This window comes from Ailuropoda melanoleuca, chromosome 4 (assembly GCF_002007445.2).
Source record: "Ailuropoda melanoleuca isolate Jingjing chromosome 4, ASM200744v2, whole genome shotgun sequence".
Taxonomy (NCBI): domain Eukaryota; kingdom Metazoa; phylum Chordata; class Mammalia; order Carnivora; family Ursidae; genus Ailuropoda; species Ailuropoda melanoleuca.
The window spans coordinates 2,063,938-2,080,674 of NC_048221.1; positions in this window are offsets into that span (position 1 = coordinate 2,063,938).

Consider the following 16,737-nt stretch of genomic DNA (forward strand, 5'->3'; position numbering starts at 1 on the left):
CCCACTCCCCCTGCTTGTGTTTCCTCTCTCGCTGGCTGTCTCTATCTCTGTCAAATAAATAAATAAAATATTTAAAAAAAAAAAAAGAAGATGTGGTCCATATGTACAATGGAATATTACTTAGCCGTCAGAAAGAATGATTACCCAACATTTGCAGCAACATGGATGGGACTGGAGGAGATTATGCTAAGCGATATAAGTCAAGCAGAGAAACACAATTATCATATGGTTTCACTCATTTATGGAACATAAGATAGCAGGAAGATCGGTAGGAGAAGGAAGGGAAGAATGAAGGGGGGGGAAACAGAAGGGGGAATGAGTCATGAGAGACTATGGACTCTGGGAAACAAACTGAGGGCTTTAGCGGGAAGGGGGGTGGGGGACTGGGATAGGCCGGTGATGGGTAGTAAGGATGGCACATATTGCATGGAGCACTGGGTGTTATACGCAAACAATGAATCATGGAACTTTACATCAAAAACTAAGGATATACCGTATGGTGACTAACATAACAATAAAAAATTATTAAAAAATAAAATAAATAAATGCCAATACTACTCAAAAACAATCTACAGATTCAATGCAATTCCTATCATGATCCTAATGGCTTTTGGTTGCAGAAAGAGAAATATGCATACTAATATTCATAAAGAACTTCAAGGGACCCCAAATGGCCAAAACAATATTCAAAAGGAACAAAATTGGAAGTCTCCCACTTCTCGGCTTACAGGTTACTACAAAGGTATAATCAAAACGATGTGAGATTGGCATACAGACAGACACAGACCAATCAGACAGAATAGAGAACTCAGAAGTAAACCTTTGCATACATGGTCGACTGATTTTTTTTAAAAGATTTTATTTATGTTTTTGAGAGAGAGAGCAGAGAGAGAGAGGGAGAAGTAGACTACCCGCTGAGCAGGGAGCCTGATGTGGGGCTCGATCCTAGGACCCTGAGATCATGACCTGAGCCAAAGGCAGACGCTTCACCGACTGAGTCACCCAGGCGCCCCTAGTCAACTGATTTTTTGACAAGTGTGCCAAGACCATTCAGTGGGGAAAGGAAAGTCATTTCAATAAATGGTGCTGGGGAACTGGACATCCACATGGAAAAGAATGAAGTGGAACCTAATAACATATACAGACATAACTCAAGATGGACCAAGAACCTACATGTAAGCCCGAAAACAATAAAACTCTTAGAAGGAAACAGGAGAAAAGCTTCCTAACATTGGACGTGGCAGTGATTTTCTTAACTATACCACTGAAGTCACAAGTAACAAGAAAAAAACAGACAAATTTGGCTTCATGAAAATTTAAAATTCTGTGCATTTTTGACTCTTTTGGAGTCAACACAGTAAGACGTCAGCTCACAGAATGGAAGAAAATACTTGCAAATCCACATATTTGAGGAGATTAATATCCAAAGAATATATACGTCTAAAATGCAACAACCCCCAAAAAACTAAACCTGTTTGAAAATAAAGGACTTCGGGGCGCCTGGGTGGCACAGCGGTTGAGCGTCTGCCTTCGGCTCAGGGCGTGATCCCGGTGTTATGGGATCGAGCCCCACATCAGGCTCTTCTGCTGTGAGCCTGCTTCTTCCTCTCCCATTCCCCTGATCGTGTTCCCTCTCTCGCTGGCTGTCTCTATCTTTATCAAATAAATAAATAAAATCTTTAAAAAAAAAAAAAGAAAAGAAAGGACTTCAACAGACATTCTCTAAAGAATATATATACCTGTCCAATAAGCACATTTAAAAACACATGACATCATTAATCATTAGGGAAATGCAAATCAAAACTATAATATGATACCACCTCAAACACAATGGGATTCCTTCTAACAACACAACAAAGCAAACCAGAAAACAATAGTTGATGAGGATGTAGAGAAACTGGAACCCTTGTGCACTGCGGATAAAATGGTAAAGCCACTGTGCAAAATACTCTGGTGGTTCCTCAAAAATTTTAAAAAGAATTACCAGATGACGCAGCAATTCCGCTTCTGGGTATCTACCCACTGGAACTCAGAGCAGAGTCTTGAAGAGATATCAGCATTATGCACAATGCCCAAAATGTGTAAGCAACTCACGTGTCCACCAACGGATGAATAGATAAGCCAAATGGAGTACATACATACAGTGGAATATTTTTCAGCCTTAAAAAGGAAGGAAATTGCAATGTGTGATGTGACAGATGGATCTTGAGGACATTATCCTAAGTGAAATAAACCAATCAGAAACAAATACCGTATGATTCCACATGTATGAGGGACTAAGGATAGTCAAAATTGTAGAGACAGGTAGTAAAATGGTGGGAGCCAGGATTTGTGGGGAGGTTGGGAGGGAGGGGAGTCAGTGTTTAGTGGGAACAGTTTCAGTTTTACAAGATGAAGAGCTCTGGAGATGGATGGTGATGCTGGTTGTACAACAGTGTGAATGTATTTAAAACTTCTGAACTTTACACTGAAAAAAGTTAATATGAAAATTTTATGTGTATTTTATGCAATAAAAAGTGGGGGAAAGTAGGCTGAAGGGCATAATAAAACTATATATTCATGACCTGCTTTTTTTTTTTTTTTAAGATTTTTTTTCTTTATTTGACAGAGATAGAGACAGCCAGCGAGAGAGGGAACACAAGCAGGGGGAGTGGGAGAGGAAGAAGCAGGCTCATAGCAGAAGAGCCTGATGTGGGGCTCTCCCATAACGCCGGGATCACGCCCTGAGCCGAAGGCAGACGCTTAACCGCTGTGCCACCCAGGCGCCCCTCATGACCTGCTTTTATCACATTTCTATCAGGTTTTATGTCCAGTCCACCCCACTTATTTTTCACCAGATAATTTTGAAGAAACTCTCAGATACTACTAATTAATCCATGAATATTTTGGAATGTAATTTTCAGCATAACCCAAAGGCCATGATCACACCTGAAAATAAACTGTTTTCCCTTAATATATTCAAATGAACATGTGCAGGAATTTCACTAATCATCTCCATAAGTATATAGGATCTATACATATAAATTTATTGAAATTTCCTTTATCTGATAAGGGTCTAGAATTCAAAACAAAAAAGCTTTCAATTCAACAAGCCAACCCTGTTCAAAAATGTTCATTGCATTTGGTCACTTACGAAATGCAAATCAAACCCACAGTGAGATATCACTTCATACCAACCGTGATGGCTACAGTTGAATAAGAAATGAAAAATAGGTTTTGGCAAAGATGTAGAGAAACAGGAACCCTTACACACTGCTGGTGGGAATGTAAATGGTGCAGCCGCTGTGGGAAATGTAGTGGTTTCTCAGAGTTAATCGCAGAGTTACCATATGACCCAGAACTTCCCCTTCTGGGTGTGTGCCTTTGTGAAAATGGAAGGAAACCTTGAGCCTAAAGTAGGGAGGCCCACAGCAGGGGCGCTAACCCCCTACCACTTCTCAATGCTGGACGTAATGGAGAGAGAGGGACCTTGAGTGCAGACACTGCCCCCAGCTGCAGTGAGAAAGTTTTCCTCCGCCCTAGCAACAGCCCAGCCAATGGGAGGCCATCACAGCTCAGCCAATGAGAAGCCGCTACACTCCGTTTACTCTCCCCGACTTCTCTTAGAACAGCCCCTCCCAACTTCCCTGCACTTGCCTGCTTTGGGGTACCTGGCTTGTCCCCAGTTGCAATTCTCTGCTATTTCCAAATAAATACATTGTGTTGCTGGTAAAATAGCTAGCACTTTTACTTTTTATGGTTCTATTATTTGGTGGTCAGAAGGGGGGCCAGGAGACCCTTAAAGACTCAGGCTGGTGAGTGAACAGGTACCAGAACCCGGAGAGCGGACTAGACTCACTGCTTTCTCACCCACCCTGGAGGCTGACGGGGAGTTTTCTTCTGGATTTTGAGCTCTTGGCTGTTCCAGGCTTTCTTCAGGATCTTCAGGCTTTACGGCCTTGTCCTTTCTCGGAGTCCTTGTAGCATATGGAGCTTAGGAACAACAGCGCTGAGGGGAACATTGTGATTGTTGCTCAGAGATCCTAGACAAACCCCTTGACAACTGGGTATTGTCGCAGTAAGATCAGGGTGTTACAGGGACTGCTGCAGGGGATGATGAGGCCCCGACCCTTAGAATCTTCTATTATGGTTTGATGCCTGGAAGAGCTGCTTTATTTATAGGGTATTGATTCGGGGGAGAACTATTTTTTGAGATTTATTTATTTGAGAGAGAAGAGCGGGCGTGGGAGGGACAGAGGGCAAGGGAGACTCTAAAGCAGACTGTGGGCGGAGCACAGAGCCCGACCTGGGGCTCCATCTCACGACCCTGAGATCAGGACCTGTGCCCAAACCAAACGCCGGGGGCCTAACCGACTGCACCACCCAGGCGCTCCTTCCGGCGAGAACTCCTGAAGGATCTATCTGAATCTGACGAGAGGCGCACTGTGGGTTCTGTCAGTGTCAACCCAAAGAGAGGATGGTAGCTGATCTCAAGGAACAAACGATCAGTGTCCCCAGACTGTTACAGTGTGTCAGATATGGAGCAAATGAAAGATGCTGAAATGTCATTTAACCCCCATTGCTGGTGATTGTGATTACTACTGTCAAATTCTAGAATTGTTTCCCCTTTGAGAGAAGGAAATTCCAGCGTGATACTTTCCTAAGACATCTCAGCTCCACACACGAATAGAGGAGAAGTAACTAAGGAGAAGGGGGTGAGCATCTCTCCAAGGGCCTAGACGGAAGGACTAGGCTGAGGGACAGGACCTGTACAGGTTCATTCGTGGCCCCACTCTTGGAGCTGTGTCCGTCCAGGCACGGGCAGCGGGGTGGCCACCAGGAGTCTAGCTCCAGGGTCATCAAGGGCCGAGACTGAGTCCCAGTGTGGACAGTGGCTTCTCTGAGCTGCTTACGAGGGAGGACTGGGGAGAGCCCCTGTGGTTCCCTGGAGCCCCGTCACTGGGAATAAGGAGGACGTGGGAAAGGCCGGATGGAGCGCTTACGTCTGTCACAAGCTTGCTTCAATATCCTGGCTCTTTGCGTCATCAGGGATATCAGGAGGTTTCTGGTTTTGTTTAGGGGACTTCGTTTGCCAGAGTTGGAAGTTAAGAATTTTAGTGGCCTTTTTGTTTCTACGAGAGTTAGTGGGCACTGGAGGCAGGGCCTGAGCAGCAGGTGACTGCCACCCAGCGTGTCTGGTGACAAAGATGGGGGAGGAGGGAGAAGAGGCTCAGAAGCCACGTTGGCACCTTTCGATGGTTTACTTGCCTCCGTTAATTCACTAATAGTACTTTGCAAAAAGGCAAACTTGGAAACCTAAAAACGTTTGGAAGCTTCAAGGCACCAATGAAATAGGCATCCATTTGGTATTTTTTCCCTCTTTTTTGCATGTTTGTCTTTTAGAATCTAGCGCTAAGTTTGAGAAAAACAAGTTTGAGGGGATCGGAAGTTCTCCGTAATGGCCATTGAAGTTCTAAGTTACTTTGGTTGTTGGTCCTTTTAGTTCGTGTTGACCAAGAGCAAATTCACGGGAACTTAAAGCAGAGAGACGCTGATTGGGGCTATCAGAAGGGCAGGCTGGGGGACAGGTTCAGACAGAAGCTGGCTTGTGTTCTGAAGACAAGGGTACAGTTATTAGTGGGACGCGTCGTGTGTGCCGTCGTCACACAGGTCCCCGGTGCAGAACGGAAATGGAAACGAGTTCACCTGGAAATGGTTGCATCATTTGCCTTCTTCTGAGAGTCGTTGGCCTGACTCCTTCCTGGAGCCAGAGTGACCCTGCTGGAACCATGCCACTGGAAATGTGGCTGGCCTCCGAGGGGACACCTGTTTGGAGGCAGGACTGTCCCTAAGGGAACTGCGCTGGCCTTTGGTCTGACTCCCTTTGGAGACAGGCTGCTCCTCTGGGGACTGTGCTGTAGAGAAGATCATCCGAGACATGCTTCTATGGCACCCACTTCCAGGACCCCCGGCCAGGTTTATGTGTAAAACCTGTACTCCCTCCTCATATGCATGTGTGAGTAAATGGACTTCAGCGAAATAATTTGGAGCTTCAAAGGCCACTCAGGGCAGCATCCAGCCTCCCCAAACTTGTTTTCCTCAAAATTAAGTAAGAAAGCTGTACCTCCAAAGAACAAACAGAAACAAAAAGTAAAGGGGATGCCTACTCTAATCAGTGCCTTGGAGGCTTCCAGATGCTCTCAGGACCCTATGTTTGCCTCTCTGCAAAATACCATTTCTCAGTCACAGAGGCAAACAAACCACTGAACGCTATCAACATGGCTTCTGAGCCTCTTTCCCCTCCCCCATCTTCGTTGTCCCCAGACAGGTGCAGACCTGGTGTGCAGACCAGTCCTCCAGGGCCCTCTTCCTCTCCTCCCTCTGAAGGCCCCCTTTCCCGTGAATCATGCCCCAATCCTTCCTCTCCTGAACCTGTTAAAACCTGCTCCTTTAAAATTAAATCTTCTGAGGGTCCAAAACCACTTTCCTACATTCCCTGGAGGAAGGCTGAACTGCCAGCCGGAGTTAACAAGTTTCCCAAAGTGACTGAGGCTCCCCATAGGTCTGGTGAAGAATTTAACATAGTTATTCAGACCTACAACCCCGGTTTCTCAGATGTATATCAATTAGTCCACATGTGTGTTGGTGAGGGCCAGACTGGACGAAGCCGGTCTGGTGGGACCTCCCTGAGAGGGATTTAGAGAAACAGGCTCCTAACTTCTGGAGAGACACTAGAACCCACGCTGGAAGTCTCTGCCAAGCAGTTACAGTAGCTTGTCCTAAGCCTGCCGACTGGAACACAATTCATGGCTGCGTACAGAGCCTGCTGAGTCTGTTCATGCCAACGACAGTCAACTCCAGATTGTCCTCAAAGAAAATCCCGGTCTTCCTTTAAGACATGGAATCCACTCAAGTAGCCTTTACCTACCTCCGGGTTTGCTAAGCGTCTGAACCAGGATCATACTCTTCCGATTAGAAGGACCAGGACGGGAAGGGAAACTATGTCCGCTCCAGCTTGAGTTAACCTGGCAATGGTGACAGGTCACCATCGGACGGGGCAGAGCACGGGAAGCTACCCAGCGCACGGCTGCACGGTTTACAGCAGGTTTTCTCGAAAGGTGTGGATGTCGCTCCTGCAGCTCCTTGTTGAAGTCACTGAGGCCCTTTCCTGGGACTGCTTCGCCCCATGGGCAGTTATCCTCCCTTCTTAACTAAGGGGAAAGCCACAAACTATACCAATAGTCAGTGTGCCTTTGGGGTAGTTTCTACTTTGGGAATATTATACAGATTTTGTGACTTCCTTAACTCCAATGTGGATAAAATTTGAAATGGCTCCTATGTCCAAAACTTAGAAGGTGCCATACTTCTGCTGGCTGCTCTGGCTATTCCTCAGGTTTGTGGATGCCCCAGACTTAACTCCCAGGAGACCCCAAAAAACCACCTCACTGATATTTCCACAAAACACTACTCTCAAGGAGACCAATAACCAAATATTTGCCTTGGTCCAAAGGGTTGCTCTCCCAAATGATAATTGGGAAAAAGTGAAAAAGATACCGAGTAACTGGCCTCAGAGAGGGAAAAACAATACTGGAAATCTAATAATTATTGGATCAATAAAAAGAGAGAACTTTAGGGGCGCCTGAGTGGCTCAGTCATTAAGCGTCTGTCTTTGGCTCAGGTCATGATCCCGGGGTCCTGGGATCAGGCCCACATCAGGCTCCTTGCTCAGTGGGAGCCTGCTTCTCGCTCCGCCTCTGCCTTCTGTTCCCTCTGCTTGTGCTCACTCTCTTTTTCTGTCAAATAAATAAAATCTTTTAAAAAAATAATAAAAGTTAAAATTAAAATTAAAAAAGAGAGAGAACTTTGGTTTGAACCACATAACAATCTGGCCCCAACAAAAGTTCTACGATTCCCACTACTCACCACCTGTCGTGCATTAAACCACAGGCCTAACGACACAGTGATAACGTTCATGAACTAATACCGGCAAGGAAACGTTAATAAGCCACACAGAGCGCACACCTGCCGGGTCCCACCGAGCTCTGGAGAGCGACCTTCATGGCGCCCGCCCAACGGAGGAAGACGGCAGCAGGACTCCGGCCACCTGGAGTCTCGTCCCCTGAGAAGTCACCTCCAGGTTCTCTCCAGCCGTGCTGGAAGGGCCCTGTCAGGATCTGCCCCCGACCCTGGTGTGGCCATGCTCCATGGAAGGGGCTCCTGGATGCAGGTGACACGTCTAGACTCACAGCACAGCCTGCCCGCCCTGCACACGGTGTGCGACAGGACAGTCAAGATTTCCCGGATGGCAGCCGACGACACCCACGCCCCAGGCTTCCCGGGATGTCCGGCCCTGGCCCGGGTTCCTTTCCCTCACGCTGTCTTCCCTCCTCCACGGAGACACACGGCCCTTGTTGCATTTTCAAGACCCCTGCTGGGGGGGGACCTCTTCTTGGGGTTCTGGCCTTTTGGGAACAGGCTCATCAGACTCCTGCGAGCTTTCCGAAGGGACGAAGGTTCAGAAGTCACCAGTCTTTCCTTCATTTGAAATACTAATTCTTATCCCAATTCACGGTCTCTTCAGTTGCAACCTTACAGGTGGTGTTATTGGTAACACATTTGGTTCCAAATAGTCTGAGATTAAAATACCGTTTAAAACATATTTGAAGTTCTGCTATTTTTGCAAAAACCTCCCCCGCTAAGCCCGTGTTCTGACCCGCACTGCCTCTTCCTGAATGGCCAGGCTCCCCCCTCGCCCTGAGCTGCGGGGCCCCCGATGCCGCTCTCGTGCTCCCTGCAGCAGGGACCCCCGGGAGCCACACAGCTTTGCCTCCACAGCGAGAACGTCCCCAGGCTGGAATGGGGGCCAGGAAACACGTCAGTCGGCTGCCTCCACACCCAGGGTCCCGGGTTAGAGTCAGATGACTCTAACAGTCATCTAACAGATGACTCACGTTACTTCAGTTTTGTAAAATTATTTCAGGTTTGTATATTGTCGCCTGTCAAACTTTCGTGAAAAGTTTGCACATAAGAAGTAGACGCTCTCTAGAGCGCAGGATTCTGACAAACTCAGACCCGATGGGAGTGCCTGAGTGGGATGCTTGAAAATGGTGAATTCTATAGTATCGAAATTACATCTCAATTTTAAAACATGAAACTAACTGTCTACACTCAGGGAAAACATCCCTCAAAATGATGAGCGAAGTGGAGGCTAGGTACTGCAAGCATTATTCTCAATGGGGAAAAGCTGGAAGCCTTTCCCTTAAGATCAGGAACACGACAAGGATGCCCCACTCTCGCCACTATTATTCAACATAGTACTAGAAGTCCTTGCAACAGCAATCAGAAGACAAAAAGGGATCAAAGGTATCCAAATCGGCAAAGAAGAAGTCAAACTGTCTCTCTTTGCAGATGACATGATACTCTATATGGAAAACCCAAAGGAATCCACTCCCAAACTATTAGAAGTTATAGAACAATTCAGTAAGGTGGCAGGATACAAAATCAATGCCCAGAAATCAGTTGCATTTCTATACACGAATAACGAGACTGAAGAAAGAGAAATTAGGGAATCCATCCCATTTACAATAACACCAAAAACCATACGTTACCTTGGAATTAACTTAACCAGAGACGTAAAGGACCTATATGCTAGAAACTATAGATCACTTTTGAAAGATATTGAGGAAGACATAAAAAGATGGAAAAATATTCCATGCTCATGGATTGGAAGAATTAACATAGTTAAAATGTCCATACTACCCAGAGCAATCTACACTTTCAATGCTATCCCGATCAAAATACCGAGGACATTTTTCAAAGAACTGGAACAAATAGTCCTTAAATTTGTATGGAACCAGAAAAGGCCCCGAATCTCCAAGGAACTGTTGAAAAGGAAAAACAAAGCTGGGGGCATCACAATGCCGGATTTCGAGCTGTACTACAAAGCTGTGATCACAAAGACAGCATGGTACTGGCACAAAAACAGACACATCGACCAATGGAACAGAATAGAGAACCCAGAAATGGACCCTCGGCTCTTTGGGCAACTAATCTTTGATAAAGCAGGAAAAAACATCCGGTGGAAAAAAGACAGTCTCTTCAATAAATGGTGCTGGGAAAATTGGACAGCTACATGCAAAAGAATGAAACTTGACCACTCTCTCACACCATACACAAAAATAAACTCCAAATGGATGAAAGACCTCAATGTGAGACAGGAATCCATCAAAATTCTAGAGGAGAACATAGGCAACAACTTCTATGACATCGGCCAGAGCAACCTTTTTCACGACACATCTCCAAAGGCAAGAGAAATAAAAGATAAAATGAACTTATGGGACTTTATCAGGATAAAGAGCTTCTGCACAGCCAAGGAAACAGTCAAAAAAACTAAGAGACAGCCCACGGAATGGGAGAATATATTTGCAAAGGACACCACAGATAAAGGACTGGTATCCAAGATCTACAAAGAACTTCTCAAACTCAATACACGAGAAACAAATAAACAAATCATAAAATGGGCAGAAGATATGAACAGACACTTTTCCAATGAAGACATACAAATGGCTAACAGACACATGAAAAAATGTTCAAAATCATTAGCCATCAGGGAAATTCAAATCAAAACCACACTGAGATACCACCTTACGCCAGTTAGAATGGCAAAGATAGACAAGGCAAGAAACAACAATTGTTGGAGAGGATGTGGAGAAAGGGGATCCCTCCTACATTGTTGGTGGGAATGCAAGTTGGTACAGCCACTCTGGAAAACAGTGTGGAGGTCCCTTAAAAAGTTAAAAATTGAACTACCCTATGACCCAGCCATTGCACTACTGGGTGTTTACCCCAAAGATACAGACGTAGTAAAGAGAAGGGCCATATGCACCCCAATGTTCATAGCTGCATTGTCCACAATAGCCAAATCATGGAAGGAGCCGAGATGCCCTTCAACAGATGACTGGATTAAGAAGCTGTGGTCCATATATACAATGGAATATTACTCAGCTATCAGAAAGAACGAATTCTCAACATTTGCTGCAACATGGACGGCACTGGAGGAGATAATGCTAAGTGAAATAAGTCAAGCAGAGAAAGACAATTATCATATGATTTCTCTCATCTATGGAACATAAGAACTAGGAAGATCGGTAGGGGAAGAAAGGGATAAAGAAAGGGGGGGTAATCAGAAGGGGGAATGAAACATGAGAGGCTATGGACTATGAGAAACAAACTGAGGACTTCAGAGGGGAGGGGGGTGGGGGAATGGGATAGGCTGGTGATGGGTAGTAAGGAGGGCACGTATTACATGGTGCACTGGGTGTTATACGCAACTAATGAATCATCGAACTTTACATCGGAATCTGGGGATGTACTGTATGGTGACTAACATAATATAATAAAAAATCATTAAAAAAAAAAAAAGTGGAGGCTAGGTCAGACAGCAGAAAGCTAAAGGAATCCACCCGGGGAGACGAGAAAGGCAGTCTTTCTGGCAGAACAGACCTGATACCAGCCACGACTGAGCTCTTCATAGAGCTCTTTCTTATCTTGTAAACCTAAGGATTGTTTGATTATCACAATGTCAGCCCAACACACATTGTAGGGCTCGTATATGCCTAAAAGTAAAACAGTTGGAGGCAATTCCAGAAAGACCACGAGAGAAGAAATGAAGAGTTCTCGTTAGCACTGGGCTTTCCACTTCTCCCCACTGGCTGATTCCCCCTCCAGTTTGCAGCCTGCAGTATCCTCTTTCCTTGGTTTCTCCGCTGCACATGGGTATCTGTTCTGACCCTGATGTTTGCTTTGCGTTAGGATGTGGATGGTAGGAGGGCCAGGGAACCAGCCTCTGGGGTTTCGCCCCTCACTGTGGAGAAGCAAGCATGGGCCAGGGTCAGTGCTTTGACAATAGTTTGTCCCTGGCCCCACTGTCAGGGCCACAGGCAGAGGCACCACATCTCTACCAGGAAGGTCAAGCCCTATTCAAATGTCCACTCCCAAGGAGAATTTTCACAATGTGAAATAATTGAGGGATTTATAGATCCATAATCCACAACTCAGCAATCTCTCTCCAATTTGAAGAAGATTCACGGTCTCTGCAGTTAGAGATAAAAGCAAGAATGACTGTAGCTCCATCGTCTACCACATCAAAACAAAGGGCATTACATGAAACACCAGAGGCCCAAAAACCAAATGGATGAGCTAACTAGGCAACCACAGGCTCACACAGCAGTGTGTGTCACATACATGGGTCTAAGACACTGCAACCCCTTTCTGTGTAATATTAATGTTGTATAATCGATAATATCGATTGACCAAAAGTTCAAAGAAAACAACATGAAAACAAACACCGCCTAGTAATAAATACGAGAAGGTAATGCTATAAGGACTAACGACATTCAGGGGATGGTCACCACTGGGGACAACAGGGACGCGCCAACAAATGCTAGAGGCCAATTTATTTTTCTGGGTGGATAGTCTATGCTGTTTATATTTTTACTATTTAACCTTAATACGATCCAAATATTACTCTATTTCTACAATTCTCTTCGCATTCTCAGACTTTCATACCAGCAGATTAACCCAGAAAATAAAAATCTTATAGATGCAAATATGGCACAAAAGCTGTGTCGCCCGCACCGGACTCACCGGGCAGCAAGAGCCTGTCTGGGACACACGCGGGAGCAGCCGCAAGTGGGAGCCAGTGCTGCGCCCACACAGCACAGGAAAACCCCACGGCAGAGGGTCAAGCCTGGTCCTGTGATGGGGGCCAAGCTCTCCCTGCTGACACTAGCCCAGGGTGGCCGCTGCCAGGGGAGGAGGGGGGACCCTGAGCTCCCGAAAGGAACCCTGCAGCTCCACACACCCGGGGGGCCCTCCCCCTCAGAGTGGAAACGGCCCCTCCTCCAGGGCCCCAGTTCTCACCAGGGAGGAAACCCTCACAGCTAGGTTCTGGCCCCTATAAGCTCCGCATTCATCGCCGTTCCAACGGCACCTGAACCCAAGGAGCCTTCCCTGTGTCTGACCTTCACAGACGTCCTCAGTTTCCACAAATCCCACTTAACTCCACCAACTCCATGGCCGAGGCCAAACCCATCATCAGGGCACAGGCCCAGGGCAGCCCCAGCTGGCCCCACCAGGGGCAGGTGCCTCTCCTGTTCCACGCTCTGCGGCTTCTCTGGGCATCAAGGGCTCCTTCTGCAGGGGTCCTGGGGGCTGGAGACCGCCCGCAGCAGAGCAACACCCCACTGCCCCTTCCTTCCCCTCCCACCAGGCCCAGCTTTAGGTGTGGCTGGTCCTCAGCCCAGGCGAGGCACCTGCTTCCAGCACCCTGGGTCATTTAAATGGGACAAAAACCCCAACCTAGAGTGTGAAGGGCAACGTGCAGAATCCGTCTTTCCACCCTGTGCTCAAGGATCACGTCAGAAGAGATGTTCCTGGGCACTGACGGTTTTACGTAAGTGGAAATTGCTCACATCTTTCACAAAAGTTATCCTTTAACTGTATCCTCATGGTAACAAATTTTACAGTAGCGAGAATTGACCACATCTCCGTTTCCTGAATTTGCAGAGCCCCTACGAGTTTATGATCTTTCATCCCACTCCCTCACCCACCGCGCTGTGTGCATTCGCCCCGTCAGCACAAGAGACAGGACGGTCCGGAGACCCACCTCTGATGCGTCCCCACACTGAGCCCCCCAACAGCACAAGGAGGTGCTTTAACGACGGACGCTTACATCCCACGGAGAAGAGCAACGGACAAGGACCCGGCATGCTACGTTTACTGAAACCTCAGGGCTGCGGGAGGGCAGAACCCTCAGTGCCGCGCGGGACACAGCTGTCGGTGCAAGACGGCCCGCGGGCCGACCCAGAACCGCGCCCTGAAGCGGAGGTGGGCCCCTCCACCCTCTGTCCCCCTACCATGTCAGCAACTGGTGTGGGGCCAGGACTAGCACGCCGGGACTCCACCCCAGAGGCGAGGGACAGACTCGGGTCAGGACCCCGGGGGACCCCCACGCAGGATGGGTCGCCGGGACCCACCCCACAGGCGAGAGCAGAGACGTGAATCAGGACCTCCAGTGACCGCGCGCGGGAACCGGACGCCGGGACTCCACCCCGCGGCCCACAGCCCAGACTCGGGTCAGCACCCGCGGGACCCCCAGGAGGAGAGGGAAAGGACGCCGGGTCCCACCCCGCGGCCCACAGCACAGACTCGGGTCGGCAGCCGCGGGACCCCCACGAGGTGAGGAGACGGACGCCGGGACCCCACCCGCGGCGGAGGGCGGAGACTTGGGTCCGGACCCCCAGGGTCTAGGCGGCCGGGACCCGCCACCACTTCCAGCCCGATCCAGCTGGTTGGACCGAGCCCCCCCACCCCCCGGTCTCACCCCGGCCCGCGACTCACCATCCCGCGGCTCCGCTCCGAGCTCACAGCGCGTCTTCCCAGCAGGGCTGTAGCAGGTGAGAGCGACGCTAACCCAGCACCTGGCGCGGCGCAGGACACGTGGCTCACACCCAACTGCAGGTGAGGACCCAAGTCCACGAGGCTGAGATAGCGCCCGCCCCCCGGGGCCCAATTGGACGGTTTCCTGCCGATGATACAACCGCACGGCTAGAAGCGCCGCCGCTCGGTAATTAGGCGTTGCCACCAGAATGGATGGTGTTCCGAAGATAACGCCCCGCGACCCTGATTGGACATGCCTCCGCGCGCGATCCCTCACCGTGATAGGACAGCCTGCGTCCACTCACATTCTGATTGGACGGTAGTCCCAGCACCGCCCCTGTGCCCCCAGATTGGGCAGCTCTCCTAGGGCCCGCCTCCTGCATCCTGACTGACAGGCTGGCGCTACACACGTGTCTCATCTGCCTGCTAGGAGTTAGGCTCCCATCACAGTTTATGCTGGCCGCCTGACCCGCCTGAGTCCTCCTTCCCTCCCGGGAATCTGACTGTTTCTCCGCAGAACCTCGCTTGTGCGACGCCCCATCGCGATGCGACAGAAGGACCCGGTGATTCTTACGCCCGTGTTCGGCTGGGGGGGGGGAGGGACGGAGCACCTGTTCCGTGCTTAAGAACAACTCAAGAACCGGTGACGTCACCGCAGACAAGGCAAGGTCTCCCTGGGTTTTGATTGGACCCTTCGACACTGCGAGGCCCTGCCCTCCGTCCGTTCCCCCAACCCCCTCCTCTGGCCTCAGCTCAGCCAAAGGTGCCCTGGGTCCCCCGCACCGGTGGGACGTGGAATCCCGTGGCCCCACCCAGGCACGGCCACAGGTGGGACACGTTAGAAAACTCAGGTGTGCGTTATATTCTGCAAGGAAGGTCAGGGCAGAGCAAGTTTGTAGTCAGTCCCCGAGAGTGTTAAATGTAAAGGGCTCTATTTCCTTCAGACGGTGTCGGGATGGCACAGCTGTGAACAGAGAAAACCAGAACACTATTACTCTAAAAAGCGTGAGCATATGGGGGCACCTGGGTGGCTCAGTGTGTGAGTTCGGGACCCTTGATTTCGGCTCAGATCATGATCTCAGGGTCGATAGCAAGTGGCCTCCGGGGTCGGCTAGTCCCTCTCACTCCCCCAGTAGCCCCCTCTCCCCTCACACGCTCTTGCTCTCTAAAATAAATAAATATTTTTTAAAAAGTGTGAGCATATGGCATAGGAATTATACCTACATTTTTCAACGCAAATTTAAAGACCAAAACAGCCAGGAAACCATGCCTCTTGGCCACCACTGAGCAACTCTGTCTCTACGAATTTGCCTGTTCTGTGTATTTTCTAAGTGGACTCACACTCTGTGGCCTTGTGTGTCTGGTGTCTCACACATAGCATGATACGTCCAAGATTCAGTCATAGTGAGCAGTGTCCCTGCTTCACTCCCTTTTGTGGCTGAATAATCCTCCCTCCAGGTGTACGCTGCACTCTGTTCATGCATCCAGGCTGGTGGACAGGGGAGAAGTGGCCCATTTTTGCGGGTTTTGAATACTTTTGCACCTAGCATTCCCACACATATGTCTGAGTATCTTATTCCATTTCGGTAGGACTGGAATACTTGGGTCACACTGTAATTCTGTGTTTGACTTTTCGAGGAACCAGCAAACTTTGTCCCACATCAGCTGCCCGAGTTTACATCCCCACCAGCTATGCACAAGGGGTCCGAGTTCCCCACATGCCCNGGCCACCACTGAGCAACTCTGTCTCTACGAATTTGCCTGTTCTGTGTATTTTCTAAGTGGACTCACACTCTGTGGCCTTGTGTGTCTGGTGTCTCACACATAGCATGATACGTCCAAGATTCAGTCATAGTGAGCAGTGTCCCTGCTTCACTCCCTTTTGTGGCTGAATAATCCTCCCTCCAGGTGTACGCTGCACTCTGTTCATGCATCCAGGCTGGTGGACAGGGGAGAAGTGGCCCATTTTTGCGGGTTTTGAATACTTTTGCACCTAGCATTCCCACACATATGTCTGAGTATCTTATTCCATTTCGGTAGGACTGGAATACTTGGGTCACACTGTAATTCTGTGTTTGACTTTTCGAGGAACCAGCAAACTTTGTCCCACATCAGCTGCCCGAGTTTACATCCCCACCAGCTATGCACAAGGGGTCCGAGTTCCCCACATGCCCGCTGACCCTGGTTGTCTGAATTCTGGATGCTAGCCATCCCAGGGGGTGGGAAGTGGTCTCCCATCGTGGTTTCACCTTGCGTTTCCCTGAACGGTGAGGGTCACCTCAGCGTTTATGACCATCTGTAGACCATCTTAAAGAAATG